We start from the raw sequence: 24,362 nt of genomic DNA on the forward strand, positions 1-24,362 counted from the left end.
AGAAACCCTGTCTCGAAAACCAAACCAAGCAAACAAACAAACTCAAGAGAGGCTACCTTGATACCTAACAAAATTTAGGGCACAGCTTTCTACTTCCCAGTGACCCTTATCACCCCCAGGCACCATATTCCTTTTGACTGTAGGCCCCTTCCTCTGAGTGCCCCACCCCAAAATGGTTCCCTAGCACCTTGAGCAGGGTCTGGCACACATAGACACCAAGTGAATATCCGGGGAGATATGTACTAATCTTGCACAGTGATGAGTTTAGACCATGATGTACCGGGGCAAACAGGATTTCCCAGAGCCGGTTTCAAGCTGCCTGGACATCAGCTGAGACACCAGGGAATCTAGACAAGAAGCTTGGTGTGTCTTAACCAGGACCAAGGGTACCTCACTGAGAGCTGCCACAGGTCCTCACACGACAGGGAGGCACACTTATCTAAGTCATGCCTTGGAGGGAAACCCGAGGACAGCTTTTTACTGTAGCCACAGGTAAGAGCCCAAACCCTGGCAATAAGTCCCCACAATAGGGACAGTCCCACAAAGTGTTGGGAAGTTGGAGACACGTGGAAACCATTCCAACTGTGCTCTCTTCGTCCTGGCCAGAGGTAGCGCTGTCTTCCCCCAGAGGGCAGTGCACAGGATGGGCCCAGAACCTCCCACCTCACAGCCTTTACTCTTATCCCTTCCTCTTTCTTTAAGCTGCCAGGACAGTGTCTCCTTGAAGGTCTATCACAATTATTTTTCTCATCCTGTTTGGGTGGTCTTCTACAGACATCTTCCTGCTAGAAGGACACCCCATGTGCACAGGGCCTGTCTCTCTTGGCCACTGCCCAACACCGGGCTATCTCAGTACAGGGGCACTGTGGGCCTATGAGCAGAAGGACTGTCCAGACCCAGGTGCTGGCTCAACCATTCCAGCTGCACATCCATGGACAAGTCATCTAGCCTCTCTGGACCTCAGTGTTCTATCTGCAAACCACAGACTGTGACAGTCCCTACCCGCTGGGAATATTTAGACAGCACAAGCAAGGCATGTAGAACAGGTCTGCCATGGGGCTCACACAGCTGCTGCCGCTGCCTCCATCCCTGCTACTGCTGCTGCATCAAAGAGAAGCTGAGTCAGCTCACCAATGATGACCCTGGTCACAGTTCCCTCCAGTATACATGCATGTGCTAGTGACACTTTCCCCAGAGTTAGGATGGAAATGTTTTATACCCAGCTGTGTGCACCATGGGCGGGCAGGAAGAGTGAACTGCAGTGAAGGCTGAGGGAGAAGCTGCCCAGGCGGCTATTGCCTCTGACCTGGCCAGCTCAGGCAGCCTGGGCTCATCCCCATAGTACCTAGAGCTCGGGATGGGATGGCTGCCACAGAAACCTAAGAGTAAAGGTGAGCTGTGAGGGCTGGAGACATCGCTCTAGGCTTCATTCATTCCTCCCCTGAATCCCTACAGGAAGGACAGGCAGAAAGGAGGGCTCCTTGTCTCCTTAGAGGTCCCCCAGAGTCTGACATATTCAGAGGCAGATGCTCACAGCTAACCATTGAACTGATCAAGGGTTCCCAATGGAGGAGTTAGAGAGAAGACTGAAGGAGCTGAAAAGGTTTGCAGCTCCATGGGAGCTCCAACCAGAGCTCCCAGTGTCTAAACCACCAGCACATAGGGAGGGACCCATGACTCCATCTGTATATGTAGAGGAGGATGGCCTTGTTGGGCATAGGTGGGAGAGGAGGCCCATGGTTCCGTGAAGGCTGAACACCGAGTGGGGGGGAAATTCGAGGGTGGAGAGGTGGGAGTGGGGGGGGGTAAGTGGGGGCACATCCTCATAGAAGCAGGAGGAGAGGGGATGGGATGGGAGCTCCTGGGGGGGTGGGGTAAGGAGATAACATCTGAAATGTAAATTAAATATTCAATAAAAATAAAAAAAGAAAAAAAGAAAAGAAAGGAGGCTCCTGTCCACTGCCCTGCCACAGAGTACTCAGCACCTCACACAGCAGGCCACACAGACCCGCACGCCATACAGCCAATGATAACTGTTAGTACATACACTGTCATATCACAGACCCTGTAGCAGTAACCCCAAGAAGCCCACAGACAGATGGAGGTACACGCAGATGACATACATGCAGTTACCCTGTCTAGCTGGAGATCATAGTCACCCACCCTCTATCTTAAGCATCCTAAGCATGTGAATGACAGCTGTCATGGGGACATGAGCCGGGAGGCGGTGGTTGGGCCAGTGCTTACTGTGCAGCATGGTGAGGTAAGCTCAGAGCTCAGCTCCTGCCCCTCAAACCCAGGTGCCAGCATAGCCTGGTGGAGGAGGCTTGGGGGCACCAGAGAGAATTCATGGAAAACAGCTTGTAGGCCCAGGCTCAGCAAATGGAAGGGCTGTGGACCCTTGAGCACCCCACCATAAGCCCCTCTGAAATATGACTCCCCACCCCAAAGAGGCAGTGGGAGCACTCCCTAAAGATACCTCTAGTCATACTACACGAGCTGTGATACATAACAGGCCCCAGCATCTCTGCAGGCACAAGGGGACGCGTGCACGCACAATCCTTGTGTCTTACAACTGCCAGACCTGAAGGATGTACTGAGTACTACAACCCAAGCTACAAGGTTAGACTAGAGACCCCACAACCACAGGTCCACGAACAGCAAGCAGTGAGTTCCTAACACCAACACCAGGCCACTCAAGGGTCACCAGGAAGATGTTGGCAGAGGCTTGTACTCAGACACCAACTCCCCAGGAGCCTGCAACCTCACAGGTGGGAACAAGAGTCACTCCACCCCGGACTCAAGAAAGGTGTGGCCCATCCCACATATTCACACTGGCTCCATAGGCCAGTCCCGCCCTCTCCTAGAGGGCCACAGGCAGCCTGCTTACCTCCACCATCCTCTTCTGACTTCCTGGGCCACCTCTCCAAGGGCAACTGGTAGCCAGACCTCCCAGTGCAGAGGAGGACAAGGACAGGCTTCAGGCACCCTGAGACTGATCAGCTGGCTGTGCACCCTAGGCTAACAGCTTAGCCATGGTAACAAGCTCAGCTGGGGCTGTGGCTCCCACCCACAGAGGGTGGGAAGCAGGGAGGCGGGAGGTGGGGCTAGAGCCAGTAGGCCCATAGCTGTGGGACAGAGGGGAGGGTTGGCAGGGACCCCAGCCACAGCCTGGTCTCAGCAGGACTTGCCTCCACTACAACAGGCACACCCATCTTAGTAACTCCCCTACACACACACACACACACACACACACACACACACACACGAGATAACAGAGGCCCAGGAAACCAGGGCTTAGCTAGACTGTATACCAGAGGATGGCTTCTGAACCAGTGGGTTGGAGCTGGGTATAAGATAGTACCAGGAGACCTCAGGGTAGGTAGGCTAGGTGGGTCATCTGAGATGGGGTGTAGGCCCCATCCCCCTTTCTCTCCTGGGCTTGGACTATAGCAAGTGGTACAAACAGAGGAATGGAAAGTGGAGATATGGATGATGGGAGGGAGGATGGTATAGAGCTGGAACCAATGTATGCCACACTAACCTCGCTGTGGTGAGCGGCTTACTCAGAAGGAGCCATGCCCAGCACAGGGCAGCCACCTTAGCAGGCCTCTGTTACAGCAGTGCAGCCAAAAAGTCCAGAGAAGTTGTGTAACTGGCCTAAGGATTCCCCTGACACCTGTGCCCTTAACTAACTGCTCTGAATGAAGCAGTGTTGCTCAGAGCCTCCGTCCTGAACAACAGTCACTCTGGGAACAACAGTCACTCTGGAAGAGGCGTCTTCCCTCCCTCTGCTCCTTATCTGCTATGAAAAGCCCCGCTGGCTGCTAGCTCTGAGCAGAGGTCTCTTGTGCAAGCTCTCAGTATATGGATCTGTCCGGGCAGCCTCTTAGACTGCCTTGTCTTTCTGGGACCAAAAGCGTATGAGGGTCCAACCAGAGCCTGCCTCCTGCACCTGCTCAGGAGGCATTTCCTACCAGCCCAGGCTATCCCCTGGCCCTGACAGCTATGATCTCTTGTCTCCTATTGTCTGTAACTCCCAATCTACCAAGCTCCTAGCATACATGAGGACTTAGTGGTAGGTAATCTGACCAAAAATAGCCCTGTCTGAGAGGGGGCCTAGCAAGCTCTGGTCCATGAGCACAGGGCTCAGGCTGTGAGGCCCACGACAGGCTTGTGGTCCCTGTCAAACAGTGGGGACAACCACCAAGTAGCCAGTGCCACTTGTGTCCCTCCAGTCCCATTCCCTCCCCACTGCAGAACAAGGCCTGGGAGATTTCAAATTCCCAGGTCTCTGGTTACCACCCCCCTGTGGGGGCAGGGTACCTAGGAAGCAGCCACCCAGAGACAAGCCAGATAGGGCCACCTCCCCAAACCAGACCAGCAGGTTTGAGCTCTGGTGGGGGAGGTGGTGCAGCCTGACCAGCTCTGGTCAGCTCCAGGAAACAAGTCCAAGAGGAGGCGTGCTGAGTGGGTGACTCACTGATCACGGTTCGTCACACAGGAGCTTGTCTGTCTCTTTCCTTTCCATCTCAGCTTGAGTTTCTAGAATACAATCACACAGTACCAATGCCAAAAGGTAACAAAGGGTAAATTGAGGCAGGATATGCCCAATCCACTCCCCCTGCATTTTTCCTTTGGAGAGACCCACGTGTTCTGCGAATATACCTGCACACTTTAAAGAACCCTACAAAATGCAGCATGTGACATACACAACACCCTGTCCTACTCCGAAGCATCCCCTGCCACACGGCACCTGGGAAGGAGAGTGTCACCAGTAAGGTGGAAACACACTGGGAACCTGGTAAGTGCTCTCATGGGTACAACACAAGCAAGATGCTAGCCCATGAGCCCAAGTGAAGGGTCACCAGACACAGGAAACAGGACCTTCACTGTGACCTTCTGGGTCCCTAGAAGGACAGCTTGGGAGCTGATGGCCTGAACTGCATGGGGGTGGGCCTCAGTAACAGAACTGAGGACCTAGTATGATAAAGCACAAATGTCTGGAAAGGAGTCAGCTCTGAGACTTTGTCAAAGGTGGCAAAACAAACTGCGCATCCTCTCCTGCTTAAACAAGCTGGTAGGATGAATGTTCTCTTCACTAAGTGTCTACTGGATCCCTCTGCTGCTTGTCTGCTGGGTCAGGCAGACCTTTGTAAAGCTAATCTGACTGTGTCCCTTTCAGTTAACCAGCTGGGGCCGCAAAGCAAAGCTACAGCCATCTCCCCACCAGGCGCTCCCAGGCCACGTCCCTCCCGGTCCGCCTCTGCCCTCATTTCCACAGCTCTGACCCAGTACGCAGCCTGCCATAGCCACATGCAACTTCCTTCCCTGCACTTGGTCCTCAGCAAGAGGTCACCATGTGTCCACCAGACGGCCCATGGGCCTTCTGATCAGACATCACACAAATGAAACTTGGAATTTCAGTTGACAGGCCAGGTGGAGGGGATAGCAAGGGCAGGGCCTGAGGGGAGGACAAAGTAGTGGAGGCAGGCCATGAGAGGCCTTGGGGAGCTGTGGCAGGCTGCCAGGGACAGACATGCACTTAAGGCTGTAACTTTGCTTTGGGGAAGGCAGATTCAGAAGACCAGAATGGCTGTAGAGAAAAGCAGTCAGAATGGAGCATAGGCCAGCTGAGGATGGCAGCCAGGACAGTGGGGGCTATGGATGGGGTCAGCCAAAATTTCATCTTCTAAGAAAAGCAACATTAGGGAGACAGCTCAGTTGGTAAAGTGCCTGCTATTCAAGTATGAAGGCCCGAGGAGTTCAGATCCTAGCACCCATCTGAAAAGCTATGCACAGTAGCATGTGTCTGTGATCCCAGCACTGGGAAGGTGGAGACAGCTGATACTTGAAGCTCACTAGCCAGTGGGTCTAGCCAAATTGGTGAGATACAGGTTCAGTGAGATCCAGCTTCAACAGTGTAGATAGTAGCTGAGGAAATCAACCACTGGCCTCCACATGAATGCACGTGCACACACACACACACAACCGTGATAAATAGGATACTGGGGATGAGGTCAAGGATCTTGGAAATGATGGAGAAATGTCAGGCTAAGGCCCATGGGGAAACAGAAAAGTGGGAGGCAGCTCTCCACTTGACATTAAAACCTGCCACACACTTAACAGAGTCGGAGACAGTGAGGGAGGAGCACAGAGAACTACCAACAGACTCCCACCTACATGACATGATTCTTTTCACTCATAGGGACTTATTTTTATTTTATGCATGACTATTTGCCTATACATATGCCTGTGGACATGTGTGTGCGCAGGGCCCTCAGAAGTCAGAAGAGGGCATTGGATCTCCTGGGACTGTAGTTGCAGACAGTTGTGAGCTGGGTGCTAAGACCAAAACTCAGGCCGCCAATGCTCTTAACCTCTGAGCCAGCTCTCCAGCCCCGACAGAGTGGGCTTTATGGTTGTATGGCGGTGTGTGCTTATATAGCACCAGGAGGCAGAACAAGGAATCTCAGGTGAACTCACTGAGCTCTAGTTTTGCCAGGGACACACGGAGTCTCAGAAAACCAACGAGATTTAAAAACAAAACAAAAAACAACAACAACAAAAGTGTGGTAAAAGACACACAATTTTTTATCATTTTCACTTAGAAGTGAACACCCCAGTGTCTTTAAATACCCTGAGTGTAGAACCTTCAGCGCTCTCTTTACCCCAGCCTTTAACCAGCAAAAGGACATTGCTCCTTCCCTGTACCCTCACCCCATCCCACCCCCATAACCTCCTCTACCTTCTGCCTCTTTGTGCTATTCTAGGCCCTGTACACAGGTGGGATCACACAATCACCTTTCCTTATGCCTGGCTTTTTTCCACTAAGCGCAAAGCTTTTAAGGTCCAGCCACACAATAGCATCTGTCAAGGCTTCATCCCTTTCTATGGCTGAATAATATGCCATTATGTGTACCTGCTGGTTTTCTCTCCATTCATGGGGGGCTGCAGGGTTGTTTCCACTTTCTGGCTGCTGTGAAGAACACTGCACAGAACTGGATGTGCAACTACTGTTCCAGTCCCTGCTCCCAGTTTTTTTTTTTTTTCTTTGTTTTTGTTTTGTTTTGTTTTTTGTTTTTCTCTAAACAGCCCTGGCTGTCCTGGAACACACTATGTAGACCAGGCTGGCCTTGAACTCAGAGATCCACCTGCCTTGGCCTCTGAAGTGCTGGGATTAAGGGTGTGTGCCACCAAGTCTGGCTTGCTTTCACTTCTCTGAATGTGTACCTGGGAGGGAAGTGGAAGGTCATATGCACAGTCAATGTTCCGTGTTTAGCCTGATAGGAGGAAGGCAAGCTGATCCTCATGGTGGCTGCCATTTCAGTCTTGACTGTGATGAACCAAGGTCCAAGCCTTCTACCTGCCCAGCACCGTCATTACTCCCCTCAGTGCACGCACCCCACCAGGGCCTCACTTCACAGCCCAGGCCAGCTTGGCAAAGATCCTCCTGCCTCTACCTTCTGAGAGCCAGGATTGTAGGCCTGAGCCAGCATGCCTAGCTATTCTTCTGTTTGTCTGGGAAAGGATATCTTGGTAAGCATGAGGTGATGGTAGACCGTGGTAACTGGGAAAGTCAACTGAAGGCACCATCTTCCATAAAAGGTGCTAGAACAATTGGCTTCCCCTAAGTACAAGAAAGAACCTTGACAGAAACCACACTGCACCCAACTTACATTGGATCATGCTCCTAAAACTTCCAGAAAAGAAAACCAAAGTGGAGGCTGGAGGATTCTAAATTCATGGCTTGCCTGGATTATAGATTGAGTTTACAGCCAGCCAGGGCAACTCAGGGTTGGTAGACAGTAAGAGGCCCAGAGATGGGGGCTCAGCAAATGCAGGGCCAAGTTCATCCCAGCTCTACACATGAAGAAACCCTCCAGAGCTCAGCTCAGGGTTCTCAGACTGCACACCGAAGATACAAGTCACAAAGAGGAATGAATGTAGGACCTCACCAAAACTTAAGACTCCTCATTAAGAGCACTGGCTGCTCTACCAGAGGACCCAAGTTCAGTTCCTCGTACCTACGTGGGGGCTCACAAGCATCTGGAATTCCAGTCCCAGGGAATCCAATGCCCTCTTCTGGATATTACAGGCACTAGGCACATACATGTGCATATACATACATGCACTCATACATGCAAGGCAAAACACCCATACAGACACAAATAAATAAAATACTTAAAAGTAAAGTTTTGTTTTGTTTAAAGAAGACTTTTCCTTTGCAGAAGTCCACGTGAAAAGGATGAAAAGACAAGCCCCAGGCCAGAGACATGGCTCTGTGGTAGAGGGCTTGCCTAGCACACCCAAGAGGCCCTAGGTCCAATCCCTAGTACTGAAGGGGGAAAGAGGCAAGCAACAGACTGAGAGAAACATTTACAAGCCACATAGCTGACAAAAGCCTGGTGCCTAAGATAAAGCACTCACAGCATTGAACAGTAAAAAAGCAAACAGTTCAATAAAGTGAGCAGAAGCCAGAAGACTTGTCACCAAAGCAGATCCACAGATGGCAGATAAGCACATCGAATGTTCAACAGCATTAGCCATTAACCAGAGAGACACGCATTAACACGACTGCGAGACAGGGCTACACACTTACTACAAGAGTTAAAATAAAAAATAGTGACAATCCAAGTGCTGGTGAGCCTGCCGAGAACCAGCACCCTGCTTGTGCTATGCTGCTGATGGCAATGGGAAATGGTGCAGCCACTCTGAAAAGCAGCCTGGCATCCTCCTTAACACCTGTAACTGTCATACCACCAAGCAATTACACGTTGGGGTATTTGTCCCAGAAAAACAAAAATTTATACTCCACACAAACCCACTATGGGAACGTTTACAGAGGTTTTCCTTGTAATAGTCAAAAAACTAGAAACAAGCAGATGTCCTCCATGGGTGGATGGTGCAACACCCTGGGGTAGCCATGAGTGCCACCCAGCAACAGCAAGGGAGGGGCTCCCAACATGCACAACCATCTGCGAGCATCTCCTGAGAACTAGGCTGCATGAATGAAGACAATTCCAGAAGGTTCTGGAAGGATTCTGCTTATATAACAATCCTAAAATGAGAGAATTGTAAAACTAGGGAAAGGTTAAGGGTGGGAAAGGGTGTGGCTGGATCAGACCTCAGCGGGAGGAACGATTGTGATGGGATGTTTGCCCTTGATCAGATCAAAGTCCACATCCCATCTGGGGACCTGGGTGACTTTGCAAGCTGTTACCACTGAGGGAAGATGGAGGAAGAATGTGATATATCTGGCTCATAATGCCTTACAATTGCAACGTGAACACATAGGTACCTCAAAATGTAAGTTTACTTAAGAATATCTGTAATGAGCCGGGCGGTGGTGGCGCACGCCTTTAATCCCAGCACTTGGGAGGCAGAGGCAGGCGGATTTCTGAGTTCGAGGCCAGCCTGGTCTACAGAGTGAGTTCCAGGACAGCCAGGGCTATACAGAGAAACCCTGTCTTGAAAAACCAAAAAAAAAAAAAAAGAATATCTGTAATGTCTTTAAATGATAGGCCTGCTACCATCTTTTAGCCTTTGTTTTGTTTTGAGACAAAGCCTCATTAGGTAGTCTAGGCTGGCTTCAAACTCATGACCTGCCCATCTGGAGTGCCAGGACTGCGGGCACTGCCATGCTCAGGTCTTTTAGCCTTGGATGTGCTGTTCTCTCAGTTTCTTCTTCCACAAACTCGTCCCTATTTAGACCTCAGCCTCCCTATCTCCCCCTCCAGGCAGTCACTACTGGTTTCACAGATGGGCGTCACCATGGCAACTCTCACTCTGCGGGGGGGGGGGGGGGGGGTCCCTAGAGCAGGAGTTCTCACTAGTGCTGGTCCTTAGCCTTGCCCAGCCTCAAGGGACAAGAGAATGAAAGGCAGTAAGGACAATACTGTTGTGGTGGCTATCAACCTCTGGATTTAAAACCACCAAAGAAATCTATCTCTGGGTGTGCCTATGAGGGTGCTTACACAACTGGTTAACTGAGCAGGGAAGAGTCCCCCTAAATGTAGGCAGCACCAGCCCATGGAGAAAGGGAGAGGATGGAGAGATGGCTCACTGGTTAAGCTCACTGCTGCTCTTCCAGAGGTCATGAGATCAGTTCCCAGCATTCAGGTCCGATGGCTCACAAATACCTATGATAACTCCCTCCCCGCTCCCCGGCCGAGTGCCGGCACCCACCTCTCTCTGCTTCCTGACAGCAGATATCATATGACCAGCTGCCTTACTCTTCTGCTCTGTGCCTTTCCTGCCATGATAAACTGTATCCTCAAGCCGGAGTCCAGACAGAGCCCTCCCTCCCTCAGCTGCTTCTGTCAGGTGTTTAGGATAACAAGCAGAGATTTAACTAACACAAGTACCACTGAGGACACTAAGGTGCCAGCTCAAGTGCCTCACTATGCTGCACTAACGCTTACACAGATGCTAACATGGGAAAGTCAGGTTCACTGAGGTGGTGGCAGGGTGTGCACTTGTCTTCAGACACCAACTCAGTAGCAGAGCTCTGTGATAGAGTCCTGTCACTCGGACCCTTGGTAGTAATCACTAAAGTGGCTTCCCTGTAGGGTTTGTGAATCAGGGTGGCACAGGGTCAGAAAAGAGAGACTTCCTGCCTGGCCTATGGTCCCTCCAGGAGACATCACAGCCCCTTTACAGAGCATAGGACTGAAACTGACCCCCATTTGGTGACCAGGGATCTCCCAAGTTCTCACCTGCTGAGCTGGGTGGGCAGGAGGAGCCCAGAGACAGGCCCAGTTCCTCCTGGTCCAGGCTGGAGAACACTCCTGCTGCTGTTTCCTTCACTGGCTGGAGAGCTCTCCAGATCAAAATACCAGAAAGCAAGCTGTGGCCAGGAGATGCTACTCTCATGCCATTCTCACCTAGGGAAAGACATGGAGTGCTGCAGCAACCACAAGGTGCAGTCCCTATGGCCTGTCTTTTGGTTGGGCAAGGGACCCAGCCCAGCAGGTGACAGACTCTCTGTTCTCCTTTGGGCAGTGAAAGGGAAGAAAGGAGGGCTGAAAGAATGAGCTAGTTCTACTAAGAACTCACTTCTGGAAAGAAATTTTTTGGCAGCTGCCAGCACTTGTCCCCTGTTCTGGGTGGCACATGGGATGTTTGCTTGATACCTAGGCACTGAAGTGAACCCAGAAGTTTCCACACTTTGTATAGGGTTAGACTTTGCACTGCAAAATAAGCTGAGCCCCCAAGCTTCTGCATGTGTGCTGTGTTGGCCCAGTCCCTCTGCCTCTAGCCCATTCTCCTGCCCACCCCCTGCCTCTTCTATAAACACAGCAGGCCCTTCACACCCTGCTGCAGTGGGGGACAAAAGCTGGGAGACAGAGCCTTGGAACCCTCAGAGCCCAGGCCATAAACACCAGGCCTCTGCATATACTTAGGCACTCCCAGGTTCTACTCCTGTGACATGGAACATCCTGGTCCGAAGTATCCAAGTGCACTGTAGCTAGTTTCACAAGGTAGAAGAAATTATTATTTTACATCAAATAAACTGTCCTGAGGACAACCCCTGGTGGCTCTTCTGTGCCCCATGCTGGAGACATGGGACAGCAGTGAGGCCAGCCATAAAGATGTTATGTGTGGCCCCATTCTATCATTGTGCAAGGTATGGAGGAGGGGGCCGTTGAGGCTCTGTTGTTCAGAGGACCAGGAGGCACTCAGTGCATCTCATCACTCCTCTGTTTTATTGCTCAACAATGTTTGTCTGTTTATAAGACAGTCTCCCTATCTTCCCAGCCTGGGCTGGAACTTTCCAAAGTTGCTGGAAACTCAGGTGTACAACATCATGGCTTTCTTCCCCCCCCCCCCCCCCTTTAAAATGTTTATCCTCAAAGTTAACTTGACAGTTGTGCAAACACCAAGTCATTCATTAAATTATTAAACCCAGATGTTCACCCACAGCAACAGCTTCAAAACTGTGCACATGTACACATACACACATGAAAGAGAGAGAGAGAGAGAGAGAGAGAGAGAGAGAGAGAGAGAGAGAGAGAGAGAGAGCACAAAGGTAGAGATGGAAGGTGGCTCAAGAGTCTGGACCAAATTGGACAGAATGACAAATGGACCTCAGTTGGGTAGTGTGAGGCTATGGGATTCGTGTCAAGAGACAAATCTGAAAATGTCCTGGCTAAAGTACATAATGCTTAGAGTTTGTTTTAGGATCTTCTGGGATGGGGCACACACAGTAGCTGTTGTCAGGGCGACAAGGACCTGGGTGGCTAGGAAGCAGTTCTCTCATGTGCCCCATGTTTATGAAGGAAGATGCCCAGATTACAGTAAATCTGTGGGAGCATGGCCCTCCCCTGCCACAATGTAACAACAGCAACGGGGACACTAATGACCCCTAATGACACAGCAACAGCCATTCCAGGCTGCACATCCACACGCTGACTCACTCAATTCCCCAGCCACCCTGGCAGGGAGCCAGTCATCACCCCAGTGCCCCATGTGGGAATTAGGACATCTGAGGCCAGGCCTTACCCAGAGAAAGAGAGGAAGCAGTCCTGGAGGGGCCTGGAGGAGGTGGAGGAGGCACAGCCAGAGCTGTTGGGGATTCAAATAACACACGCTCTTACAATGTGATATTCACATCTTTAACACAAGCCCTTGCTGGTACCAAACTAGGATCAGCAGATAGTGCAAGCCCAAACAGCTAAAATTGTAGCTGGCAGTGGTGACCAGACGTGAACCCACAGAATGGCTGGAGGCTGCAGGTGACACAGCAACCTCACAGCACTGCATCCCTCAGCCCCAGGAGTGAGGGCAGGGTGGGAAGCAGGCCCAGTGATGTCAGCATCCTTCCCATGGGAACAATGTCTTAGGCCTGCAGACATATTCCCTCCAGCCTCCCAGGAGAAATTTCTGCCAGGGATAGGGAAGGCACACATGGGCAAGATAGGGGGTGCACCACAGAAATACACATGTGCGTGCGTGCGTGCGTGCGTGTGTGCGTGCCTGTGTGTGTATGTATGTGTGTGTGTGTGTGTGTGTGTGTGTGTGTGAGTGTGTGAGTGTGTGAGTGTGTGAGTGTGTGAGTATGTGAGTATGTGCAGAGTATTGCCCAGTCCCCTGGATGGTTTAGGGATAGAAGCCTGGAGCAGAGGTGGCTACCAGGCACAGAAATCTACTGCGGCCTCCACCGCCCTGTCTGTGAATGCAAGCAACAGTCCTGCCTCCCCAGAGTGTGCTGAAGTGCAGGAAGGTCCTGACACATCCTGAAAGCTAATACAAGTGTGCCTGCCATTCTCTCCCTCAGGCCACCAGTGGCACTTTGAAAGCCTCTATAGTGAGGAATGGTGTGTCCAATAGCATGGTCTGGGTCCCTGCAACCCCTAAACCTGGTGAGTCTTTCTGCTGATGAAATGGGGAAAAGCCAAGAACTCGGCAGGTTCTGAGACCTCAGGGGAAGGCAGACAGTGAGGCTGCCTCAGAGTGGGACAGAAGAAGGGGCAGGGCCAGTGTCCAGAGGTCTTTCTCCAGGCCACCCTCCCCCACTTAGAGTCACCAGAAGTCTGGGGCTTGCTTAGGAATGCAAGGAATGAAATCATGCCTGGTGCAGCCATCTCTGGGTCCCTCCCCCTCCAGATACTTTCAGGACCCATGGGGTCCAGCCAGCAGCCTCTCCCTGAGAGAAAGCCTGGGCCATCAATCACTCAGTGACCTGTCTGCACCTCCCCCACTACCAGCCCTCCCCTCAGAGTTCCACTCCCCAAGCCCTTGTCCCCTCAGGACCAGCAGCTACTGGGCCCAGGCAAGCATTCCCCATCCTACTCGGGATGGATGGTGGGCAGCTATGACCAACCATGTTACAGGAGGCTGCAGGGCTGATCTCCAGCTGCATGGGCCAGCACCTGCAAAGGCTTTCTAGGGGGTGCTAACCTCTAAGTCAGGATCCCAGAAGAAGTAAGGTGAGAAGACTAGGTCGACACTAACTGGAGGAGGGGACACAGGGACAGTGACTCCAGCTGGCCTATGGGAGATGCAGGGTATCCCCAAATCCTGCTAAGCCTACCAAGGGCCACCCCGGTTTCCTCCTGCTACACTCTGGGAGACCCCAGCAGAGTCTTCCACATTTCTCCGCCTGTTCCATGATAATTAAACAGTAACCTGATTAGTCAAGGAAAACCTTTAATTAGCCCCTGAAATTGTTCAGGAAAATTACAGCTTCTCTGGGCACCCTACCTATCCTCTGCAAGGCCCAGGATGGTGCCACAGAAAAAGCGGGGGACTGGGGAGGTCTTTATCCAACAAGGTCAAATTTGGAGAGCCAGGCACCTTATGGGAGTGAAGGGTGAAGACCCCATAATAAAGTAGCTGAAATAAACCCACAGTGGGCAGGCAAGGGCCCTGCTGGGAAAGCATGACACTGTTCTGAGGGCCACAAGAGACATAAATAAAAAGACATACCACATCACGAATACCAATCCAAGTCCAAGCCCCAGAACCCACATAAAGATGGAAATAGAAAGCCAGTTCACAATGATGTCCTCTGGCTCCCACAAGCACACTGAAACACACTTGTGCACACACTCATACACAAGCACTATGCACACATACTCATGATAGTAATGAACGTCTAAAAAAAGCCAAACGAGCCGGGCAGTGGTGGCCACGCCTTTAACCCCAGCACTTGGGAGGCAGAGGCAGGCAGATCTGAGTTCGAGGCCAGCCTGGTCTACAGAGTGAGTTCCAGGACAGCCAGGGCTACACAGAGAAACCCTGTCTCGAAAAAAAACCAAGAAAAAAAAAAGAAAGCCAAAAGAAAGGAGAAAATACACCGCACCACCTTAGAAACAAAGGCTCTTGTTCAGAAATGAGAAATGAAAATGAAAACCCTGAGGGCAGAATGAGCAGGTAACTTGACTGGGCCTTTGAAGGCCAGTAAGAAGCTGTCCTGCCTGACGGCTGCCAGGGAGATGCCAATCACAAGGGAGGAGACACCAGGATCATCTTGGCACTGGGCTGTGGCTGTGCCAAGGATTCCCCACAGGTGCCAGGCTCATATTCTCATCTGGAAATGGGTCAGATGGTGTGGCACCCCTGGGATTCTAGGAAGTCCCGGCTGCAGTGTGGCCGGCTGGTCAATCCCTGCTCACTATTACCAGTCACATTGAATCCTGCCCAACTCAAGACCCGATCCCAGTCTTCAATTCCTCAAAGGCCCTGCTAGGCTCTGCTAGGGTCAGATGACTCTCTAGGTGGCATGTCGAAACTTGGGTCTCAGTGCACACTCTGACAGTGACCTCCAGTGAGTGTAACTTACCTTGTCAGTCCACCAACATTTAGATCCACTGTACACAAACCAGTGAGAACAGAGTAAGGGTCAAGCGTGGATCCTCCACCCCAGCTAACATAAACCTTCAGGGACTCCGCCAAAAGGATCTGAGCAACTATGGTGGAAGTACAGAGACAAGCAAGCTGGGTTGCCAGCTGCGTGGTAGTGTGTGGATCACCAGTGGGGTGCTACTGTAGACTTGCGGTTAGGAGTCCCCTAAAAGGGGATAGAGACTTGACAGGATGGCCAGAGCTCTCAAAAGAACCTTTGCTCTGAAGTAGGACTTAGCCTGGAATGTTCCAGGGATCCCTTGGCAGAGAATAGTAAAGAACAATGGGGTGAGGGCTGGGTGTCCAGCCTTGAAGGAGACTCCTCCAAGGACTTCTTCTGGTTGTGCTGGGGGCTGTAGGAAGGGGAGCTAAGAGGGTCCAAGGCATGGGCTGGGAGAACGGCGGGAGCAGCTTGAACAAGGAAGTGACAAGAAAAAAAATATACCAGGTACCCGGTTATACTGGGAAAGAGGACAGTACTAATGGGGGAGGACCAAAGTGTACAACCAAGGAAGACTGTTACTCAAACCTGCCCCCAGGAAAAGGCAGTGAGAGGCGACAGCCTGGTTCTGGTGACTTGTCATGGTGTGATTCTTTAGTCAAGGTCTACGTCCCTAAACTAGACAGAGACTAGCATGGGATCCCTGACTCTTGGCCCCTCCCCCATGGGCCTCCACCTAGCTCCTCCCACAACCACCACTACCACCACAAGCTTAGAGTTCAAACTCATAGAAGTGCTGTCTCAGCTTTACGGAGGTTGAGACAAAAGAATTGCTATGAACATGTGGCTAGTCTAGGCTACGCTGTCAGATACTGTCTCAAAACACACAAAACAATAAATAAAACAAATAAAACTGGTCCAAAGTCGACTAAGAAGTCTGACCGTACCAAGTGCTGCTGGGCATGAGGCTGTGGGCAAAGCAAACTCTCACCATGATCAAGTTGTCTCCTGATGGTGAGGACACCCTGCCCTCCACTCTGGGAGTGGCCTGGGGGAAAAGGCTGGCAGGGCAAGGGACATGAGAGACCCTGGGTAGAGGGGACACACACACCCCAGCATGGCAGGGGACTCAGAAACAGATGTGCTACAGCAATGAGATGAAGGAAGTATTACTGTACAGTCAAGTAGATCGATCTCACGGAGCTCAGGGGAAAGGACTGAGGTACAAAGACTGGAAGATTCCATGTGTGTGAGTCTGAAAGCAGCCACGGTGGCACTGGGGTCCAGGAGCACACACACCATGGCCACCAAGGATGGGACAGCCCCATGGCGGGCCCGATTTGAGGGAGATGAGTGGGCTCTAGGGTGCTGTGTCTTCTGTCTGTCTCCTCTGAGCTGAGGCTGAGCATGCAGGACCACCTTACAATTCCTGGTTCAGATAACTGTATTTTATGCATTGTTCTACATTTGACAATAACAAGCCTTTTAAAAGGAATAGAATTGAGACTTGAGGAAATAGCTCAATGGACAGAGAACTTGTTCAGCAAGCACAAGAACTCAAGTTCAAGTCTCTAGCATGCAAGTAAAAAACTAGGCCAGGCTGCACATGGTTACAGGTATAGACCTGTAACCCTATGGTACAGACAGGAGGCTCCTGGGAACCTTCTGGCAAAAAAGGCAAGATTCTATCCTGTGAGAGATCCTGTCACAAAGCAAGAGCAGAACTCAATAGCACCCGAGGTCCTGCTGTGGTTTCTGCACATACTGGGCGCACAAAAAAGCAGTGGGGTTGAGCTGAAGGGCATGGCTCTTGGGTGGAGTCATTACCTAGACTCCAGCCATGAGGGCTGGGGTACGGCTCAATGGTAGTTCTGTAATTCTGCTAGTCACTAGACCTTCCAGGGAGGGACTGGGTACCTGGCTCAGTAATGAGTTCTTGTCTCTCATGCACAAAGGCCCTGGCCTTAACCCCTCGCACTACGCACATACACTAAGTAGTACAATCACAAATGCTGTATGTGGGCACAGCATTTTGGTTGAATAATCTCTGAGTGGGCTGCTGTGGAGATCTGTGGGGAAACAAAAGGCAAGGGCTGTGGAGACAGGGAGTGGGAGATCCCTCAAGGGAGGAACAAAACTGCCTAAAGGAGGAGTCCCTGGTTGGGGGTGAATCTGTGGAGAAGTCTTTGGTGTTCTATTTTCTTCCCCTGGCCTATTTGACTGTTAACTGTGGGGGACAGACAAGAGGGGCAAGCCTTGGAGTCTCGGTTGGCTACTCTGCCCTGTGAGAGTGGTGAAACCGGACTAGAAATCTGGAAACCTGCACAATGGGGCTTTATCAGAGTTCCTGGGGCTGGGAGGGGCGGAACATCCTCTGTGTGAGAGGCCCCACCTGTCTTGGTCCCTTTGGAGCTGCCAGGCAGCCTGGAATGAAAACACCAGGAAAGATGAGCCTTCTTAGTGTTGGGAGGGGCCGGAGTGCTAGCCACAGTTCTCAGCAGCCCTCCTGGGTCTAAAACCCAGTCCTGTTTACAGTGGCCAGTTGTTCTGAACACCATTCCAGGATGTCATTTCCTACCCTACCAATGGAGATATGTGACACCTGGCTTGATGACAGTAAGTTCAAGGACCAGTAAGTTTGGGACATACTCAGAAAAGGGCCTGGTGGCTCACACCTGTAAACCCAACACTAGGGATGACAAAAAGACCACTAACTAGTTCAAGGTCAGCATGAGCTACACAGTGAGCTCCAAGCCAACCTGAGCTACAAATATACAAACAGAAAACACAAAAACATGAAACAAAGAAAGAAGCACTGAATATTAAACCCAGAAGTCAACAACCTCTACCACGTCATTTGCCTATTGAATACAGTTATGCCCCGCAAACAACCCTCTGGGAAAGTAGCACTGCTATTATCTCTATGAAGATAAAGTCTAATTAGCCCAGGCTGGCCCTGAACTCAGTCCCTCTGCTTCCCTCCTGAATGCTGGGATCACAGGCACATGGCACCACACCCAGCCAGGAGGCACCAAAGGATGCTGAAGTACCTTTCCACAAAACACTCTTGAAGGACACAGAACAGTGAGGACCTAGGTCACCAACCCGGGCTCCACAGTCAGAGTGCCAGATAACATCCTGCCTGAAGTAGCAGAGTGCGTGGTCCTGAGATCCTGGGGGTGGGGGCACAGTAGGCAGGCAGCACCTATGTGGCAGGTGGAACACACTGCAGAACTCCAGGTGCACAGCGCCAATCCTCACGCTCAGTTCTAGGCACCTACACCAGCAACCATGTTTGTTATTCAGCTGTCTGCAGCATGGAATGGACAAGGGCATGGGCCATGGGGCACTCTAAGATGCGCTCAGAGCTTTAGCAAAGTGAAAAATGCAAGCCAGGTGTGATGGTACTATCTGTAGTCCCAGCATTTGGGAGGCCAAGGCAGGAGGATCATGGAGAGTTTGAGGCTGCCTGGGCACTGCCTGAGGATACTCTGTTTCACAGTGGGCTGAGGGAATAGAAGGACACACTTGTGTGGAAACAGAAGGAAGGGAGTGCTTGCAGGAACAAATGTGGTGAGAAGAATCTCTGAACCCGGGGACAGAGGACTGTGCTGAGAAAGGGCAGCATCCTGGTCACTCTCCCTCCTGACTGTATGTGGTTTCCAGTGATTGCATAGAGACTAGGTAACCCATGCACATGCAGAACAATGTGCCTTCATATGACAATGCAGGAAGAGAAATGAGGTCAGTGACAGATGGTCTTCAGGGTCCTTGCACACAGCCCTGGTACACGTGCAGGAGATGGAGCACTGCAGCTATGCTTTAGGGAAAGCCGGGGTCAGGACGCCCGCCAGAAGACCCACCTGTGAAAGCCATCAAGTTTGAGATTATGGAGGACTCATCAGGCTCTGAGCTGAGGAGCACTTTGCATGCAGTAGTCCCTCACATCTGCCTTGGGCTTGGTGGGCAGGGAACTGAAACCACTCCCATCTCACCAGGGAGGAGGCTGTCTCTTCCCCAGAGGCTTCTAGTAAGGGGGACTGGCCAAGAGATATGCCAGTACTGTACATTAGTCAGGGAAGTCCCCATTGTCCCTTGGATTGCTGGGAAAGAGCAGGACACCAGCAGTCCCAGGAGACAGGCTGTAATGAGCTGTGGCTTCTGTCCTACTGTCATTGTGTGCTCCCTTGGGATCTAGGGAATTCCCCTTCTGACCTTCCTCAGACCTCCCCACCCCCACCAAACTTTTCTGTGAGTCAAGTTGTCCAGCAAACAATAAGCTTCGGCCCCGGATGAGCAAGGGGGGGCAATCCATTTCCCTGGCCGGGACTTGGAAAGGGACAGCTTCCTACTGGCGGCATCTGTGGCCACCAGTCTGATAGGGAGATGTAAGAAACAGCTGCTGGGGACACCCCTGACCAGCGTCTGGCCAGGAAATCTACCTCATCATAAGCCACAGGCCAAGAAGCAGTGCACATGATGTATAAGGAAGGGCGGGGTCATGGGAGCACTGGCGGGGACATGAACTGGCGGGGACATCCATCACTCCTCATGTCCAACAGGTCCCCAGAGAACTTGTCTGAAAGGGGACCTGGGTGAAACCTATGGGGATGGAAACGAACACTGCCCAATCAAAGCTATGTTAAAATCACTGGAGGCTGTCAATAGGAACAGTGATTTTAGAGCCCTAAGCCAGGGTTCAAATCCTGCCTCCCCCGTTACTGGCATGCTAGGTACCTTAGACAAGTCTATCTCTCTGGGTTTGTTTTCTCATGACTGAAGACAGTTGAAGGATCATGTGAGCTAATATGGGGAAATAATTGACACAGGCCCTCCCCTCATAGCATCCTAGCTGCCGCCCTACAATCTACCTCTTTGATAGCAGCTGGGCTGTCTTGGCTTTGGGGAGGCATTGTTTTGAGACAGAGTCTCATGCTTTTGGTCCCTCTGATCCCACCTGCTAGGTTATAGGCATGCACCATCAGGTCTGGTTTTATGTGCTACTAGGATGGAACCCTGGGTACAAGGCAAACAGTCTACAAACTGAGCCAAACCCCTAGCCTGTCCTAGCCTGGCAGAGCTCGCCATGCTCTCCTGGTCCCCAACACCACCATCTGCTCCGCCCCACCAGCTACTCCAGCAGCCTGTGGCTGTCCCAAGCTTGCTCAGCCCCAGGGCCTTCACCACCTGTTTTATTTTCCCACTCTTTGAAGGCCTGGCTCATTCTTTCTCAATCAGATGTCTCTTTTTCAAGAAAGCCCTCTCCCCACTGCCTGAACCTCCTCCTCTGACCTATCTGGTTGCCACTGTCCAGGGACAAATCTGACAGCCTCTGTTAGTTAGCTATGCAACCAACAACCACACAAGCAGAGTGTAAGTAGGCCCACCCCCTACCAAGTCAGGCCTTTTCTCAAATGTCTACCCTGGAAGGTGTTCCTAACAAGACAGTGGTCAATGTTATACATGTCCTAGAGAGTAATAGCCAAAGCCCCAAAGCCTGATAGTTGGGGCATCAGGACAAAGCAGTCACAAAAGCCATCTCCGCAGGTGTCCCCTGCCTGGAGTAGTGGGGCAGCCCATCATGTCCAGGCACAGGGAATTATTGCAGCCAGAGCCACAACAGTCAGAGCAGGTGGGGCAGTGAAAGCACCTCTGGGCACTGCCGGGAAGCACACAGCACCAGGGCCCAGTGAGTTCACCACAAGGTGTAAGTCAAGACACACTGTGGCTATGGCCTAGAATATTCTTCATAGCACAGTGACAGCTCAACAAGAAACTGACCACGTGGCCACATCAAAGCATGATGACTCCTATGTGACCGACCAGTCATGAAAAAGAAATACTGAATAGCATGAAAAACAAGTGAGCATCCAAGGCCTCGAGGGTGCAGAACACTGACGTGTTCAGGTGACACTTTATCTGTGCACTGTGAAACAGCAGTGGACATGAGCCAAACAGGGGCATTCAAAGGACAGAGACCAGATCTGGATGGGTGGGTCATCTACTAGCCTGCTGTCTAGGTGGTGAAGGTGGCTTTGCTGATCTAGTTCCTCAGGGAAGCTAGGATGAAGGGACAATGTGCTGGGTGGATTGCATCCCTGGCTAGACATTCCCCAACACTGAAAGCTCTGCTTTTCTCACTAGCCTACCATAGCACATAAAGAACAAAATACGTCAATATAAAAACACTTGCTCAGGACCCAAAGACAAGGCAGGGGCCTGAATCTGGGTCTCCAATGGTACAGCCCCCACCTCTCCTTATCTGTGCCAAGCTGGCACCACAAGGCTGGGAATTTGGGTGACCTCACAGATCTGGTGCTGGCAGCATGCCAGCTCTCTGACACTGTCAGGGGCAGGCGGGTGGGGGTGGGGAAAGTTGGGAGCCAGCGATAAGTCGAGTGCTTCCACAGCATGCCAGGCTGCCCAGTGCCTACTGTATGCCAGGTTTCAAGCCAAGCCCTCTATATCCAGCACTCTTATTAGATCCACTTTACAAAGAAGGAAACTGAGGCACTTATTATTTAAGTGGCCCTTCCCAGGCCGAACCACTAGTAGGCCAGGACCTATGCTCTTTTTGATCTTGTGTCCCTTCCTGTCCCTCTTACTCATCTTTCAGAGCTTCCTTGAGGGACTTTCCAAAGACAGGAACCTCAGGACAGAACCAGCATATGGGCACTCTCCCTGTCCCAGCTCCATTTAGCTCAGTGTTGATGGCTGAGACCTGGTCTCAGCTTGCTCCTATAGGAGAGACTAAGCAGGTATTGAGGGTAGGGCCCTGTGCCTACTTGCCTCTTGCTACAGTATCCAAGGACCCAGGACAATGCTTAACAGCCCCCAACAGACACTCTACAACCAACTGGTGCTCCAGAAGCACCCAGAAACCAGCAGGAGTGTGCATGGCCTCAAGAGCCTGGAAAAGGCAGAACAGGCTCTCCCATAGAGGGAGAAGGAAGGCAAAGCCATGAGTTGCCCAGGGCTGGCTAAGCATGAGTGGCCAAAAGATGGCTGACAGGTCAAAGCCCTGGAAGGAGAACCAAGCCTCAAACTGAAGCATTTGGGAGCCATTGAAGACCACAGGGAGAGCTTGTAGCGTCAGGAATAGAGAACTACTAAGGTCACACCCAACCAATCAGAGGCCCACTGGACTCTGGGCCACCCACCAACATGCCACTCCCATAGGCCCAGTGGAACCTCCCCACCCAGGTCACACCCTTCTAAGGAGGCAAAACAGACAGTCTGTCCCCACCTAGGGAGTGGCTTCCAGGAACAGACCTCCTGGGAAGTGGACACTGTGGCAGGTGGCTAACCAAAGCTCCTGCCCCTTAACAAAGCTTTCGTGGCGTTACTTTTTCTATCTGGAAAACAGGGGTGTTCTCTAACACCCAACTCACCCATCTCACAAGATAAGGGATGAAACAAGACCAGGCACACACGGTTCGATCTCTCGTTAAACATTAACCAGCACCAAGATTTTTTGAAAGGCAGCAGGCTACAGAAGCACTCTGGGACAGAGCTCCGGAGCTGGAATCCTAGCTGCTCACCTTACTCATTAGCTGACCCGGGGCAAATCACTTAGCGTCTTAACAACAGCTTTGGCTCCGGTGATGTTGTGCTGAGTGCTAAATGAGTACGTACGCAGGGCTTTAACGTGGAGAGGGAAGCTCAGCCTATCATCAGTGTGTTATCAGTGTGTGGCCTTCATTACTTGTGGAAGGGGCTCCCCTTTCTACTCCCACTTTTTTTTCTACGCACTTTTGAAGGCTGTTAAATGTCCCTGGTCCCCCTCCCCACTGCACGTGCCCCGCTTGGGTTTTTAGTTTTTGACCCTCCCGGAACATCTACACCCGTCAGATTTTTATCTTTGTACCCTCTACCTACGCGCTGTCTCAGACACACCCAAACGTAAAACTCATTCACCTCCTCCTTGGGTTGAGGCTCTTAAATCTTCAACCAGGCCGCCGCCCACTTCTTTTGGTTGTGACCTCCGACCCTTACAGACACACCCTCTTCTTAAGTTACTTTGAGCGCCCCCTTTTATGAGACCCCTTCCGAAACCCTCCTACGTGCCCCCACTTAGTATTTCAAACTTTGTACAAATTTCAAACCCGGCCACGCCCCCTCCGCGGGTCTAACCTCGGATCGCGACAGTCCCCTCCCCTTTCCTCATTTTGACCCGCGACCCTTTTCCACGCGACCCTTTCCTCCAAGAGTGAACTTTGACCCCACCGGCCCCGCCCCCTTCCGAATAACCGCTCTCTCACAGCGCGTCCCCAGATCCACCCGCCCCGAATCACAAGCCCCTTGCACCATAATCCCCTAACCTACCGGCTTGGCGCCGCGGTCGCTCGCAGCCTAGCTGCCCGACCCAGAACTCTGCGCCCGCGCACCGCCTTCAGCTGTCTCGCGCCGCCGCCACCGCGGCTACTGCCGCCGCCATGTTGAATACCCAACGAACATCCGGGGCCTCCCCTACTCCTCGCCGCCCACTAGTCCCCATGGCAACGGAGCTGACCGGGCGGTGGGCGGGGCCCATTGGGGGCGGGGCGATGAGTCGGGCAGGGTTCCCTGAAATCACTGATTGGTGCGGGTTGTCCAATCGGAGACCTCTAGAAGGAGAATGACGAGCAGAGATTGGGAAGTTTGGAAAAGGTGCGGGGACGTTGACTCCCCGCCCACTCCGCCTCTTAAAGGGGAAATAACGGCTTCTTTGGGAGCCCGTGGCACACATTCCCCACGGGCTCCCAAAGAAGTAAGAAAGTGGAAAACGAGAACATAAAGGCCAGAAACTGTTCTCAAGCACCTATCATGCTTTTGTTAGCACGCAACTAGTTCTAATATAAACTGGGTACCACAACCCTCTTGTTGTAACACCTATTTTACAGGTAAAGAAACACGCTAATAGAACGCTGCTTGGTTTATGACTACTGGAAGCAAGTAACCAGTTTTGAATGAAGCTCTGCCCGAATCTGGAATCTGACACTACTTGATCTTAATCTTTGAAATAAGTTTGTTTGTTTTTAAGTCAATCACGGCTGTGTGAGATGTATCAGTGGGTAAAAGGCGCTTCCTGCCT

The 24,362-nt window shown here is 51.7% G+C and overlaps 1 protein-coding gene across 3 annotated transcripts in view; it reads right to left on the reverse strand.

The window, feature by feature from the left end:
• The window catches only part of Pak4 (p21 (RAC1) activated kinase 4), a 38,550-nt gene extending 14,773 nt beyond the window's left edge, over positions 1–23,777 (reverse strand). Inside the window, exons 1-2 of one of the 3 annotated variants that reach the window (XM_076930729.1) lie at positions 23,615–23,749; positions 10,719–10,886 (exon numbers count right to left, since the gene is read on the reverse strand). The gene's annotated coding sequence lies outside the window, so the exon portion shown is untranslated. Of the gene's footprint in view, positions 1–2,890; positions 2,999–10,718; positions 10,887–23,614 lie in introns of those variants that run through there. The other 2 variants (XM_034519874.2, XM_076930733.1) reach the window with 2 other exon arrangements.
• Positions 23,778–24,362: the final 585 nt, after the last annotated feature.

Source organism: Arvicanthis niloticus, chromosome 1 (assembly GCF_011762505.2).
Source record: "Arvicanthis niloticus isolate mArvNil1 chromosome 1, mArvNil1.pat.X, whole genome shotgun sequence".
In the NCBI taxonomy this organism is placed as follows: domain Eukaryota; kingdom Metazoa; phylum Chordata; class Mammalia; order Rodentia; family Muridae; genus Arvicanthis; species Arvicanthis niloticus.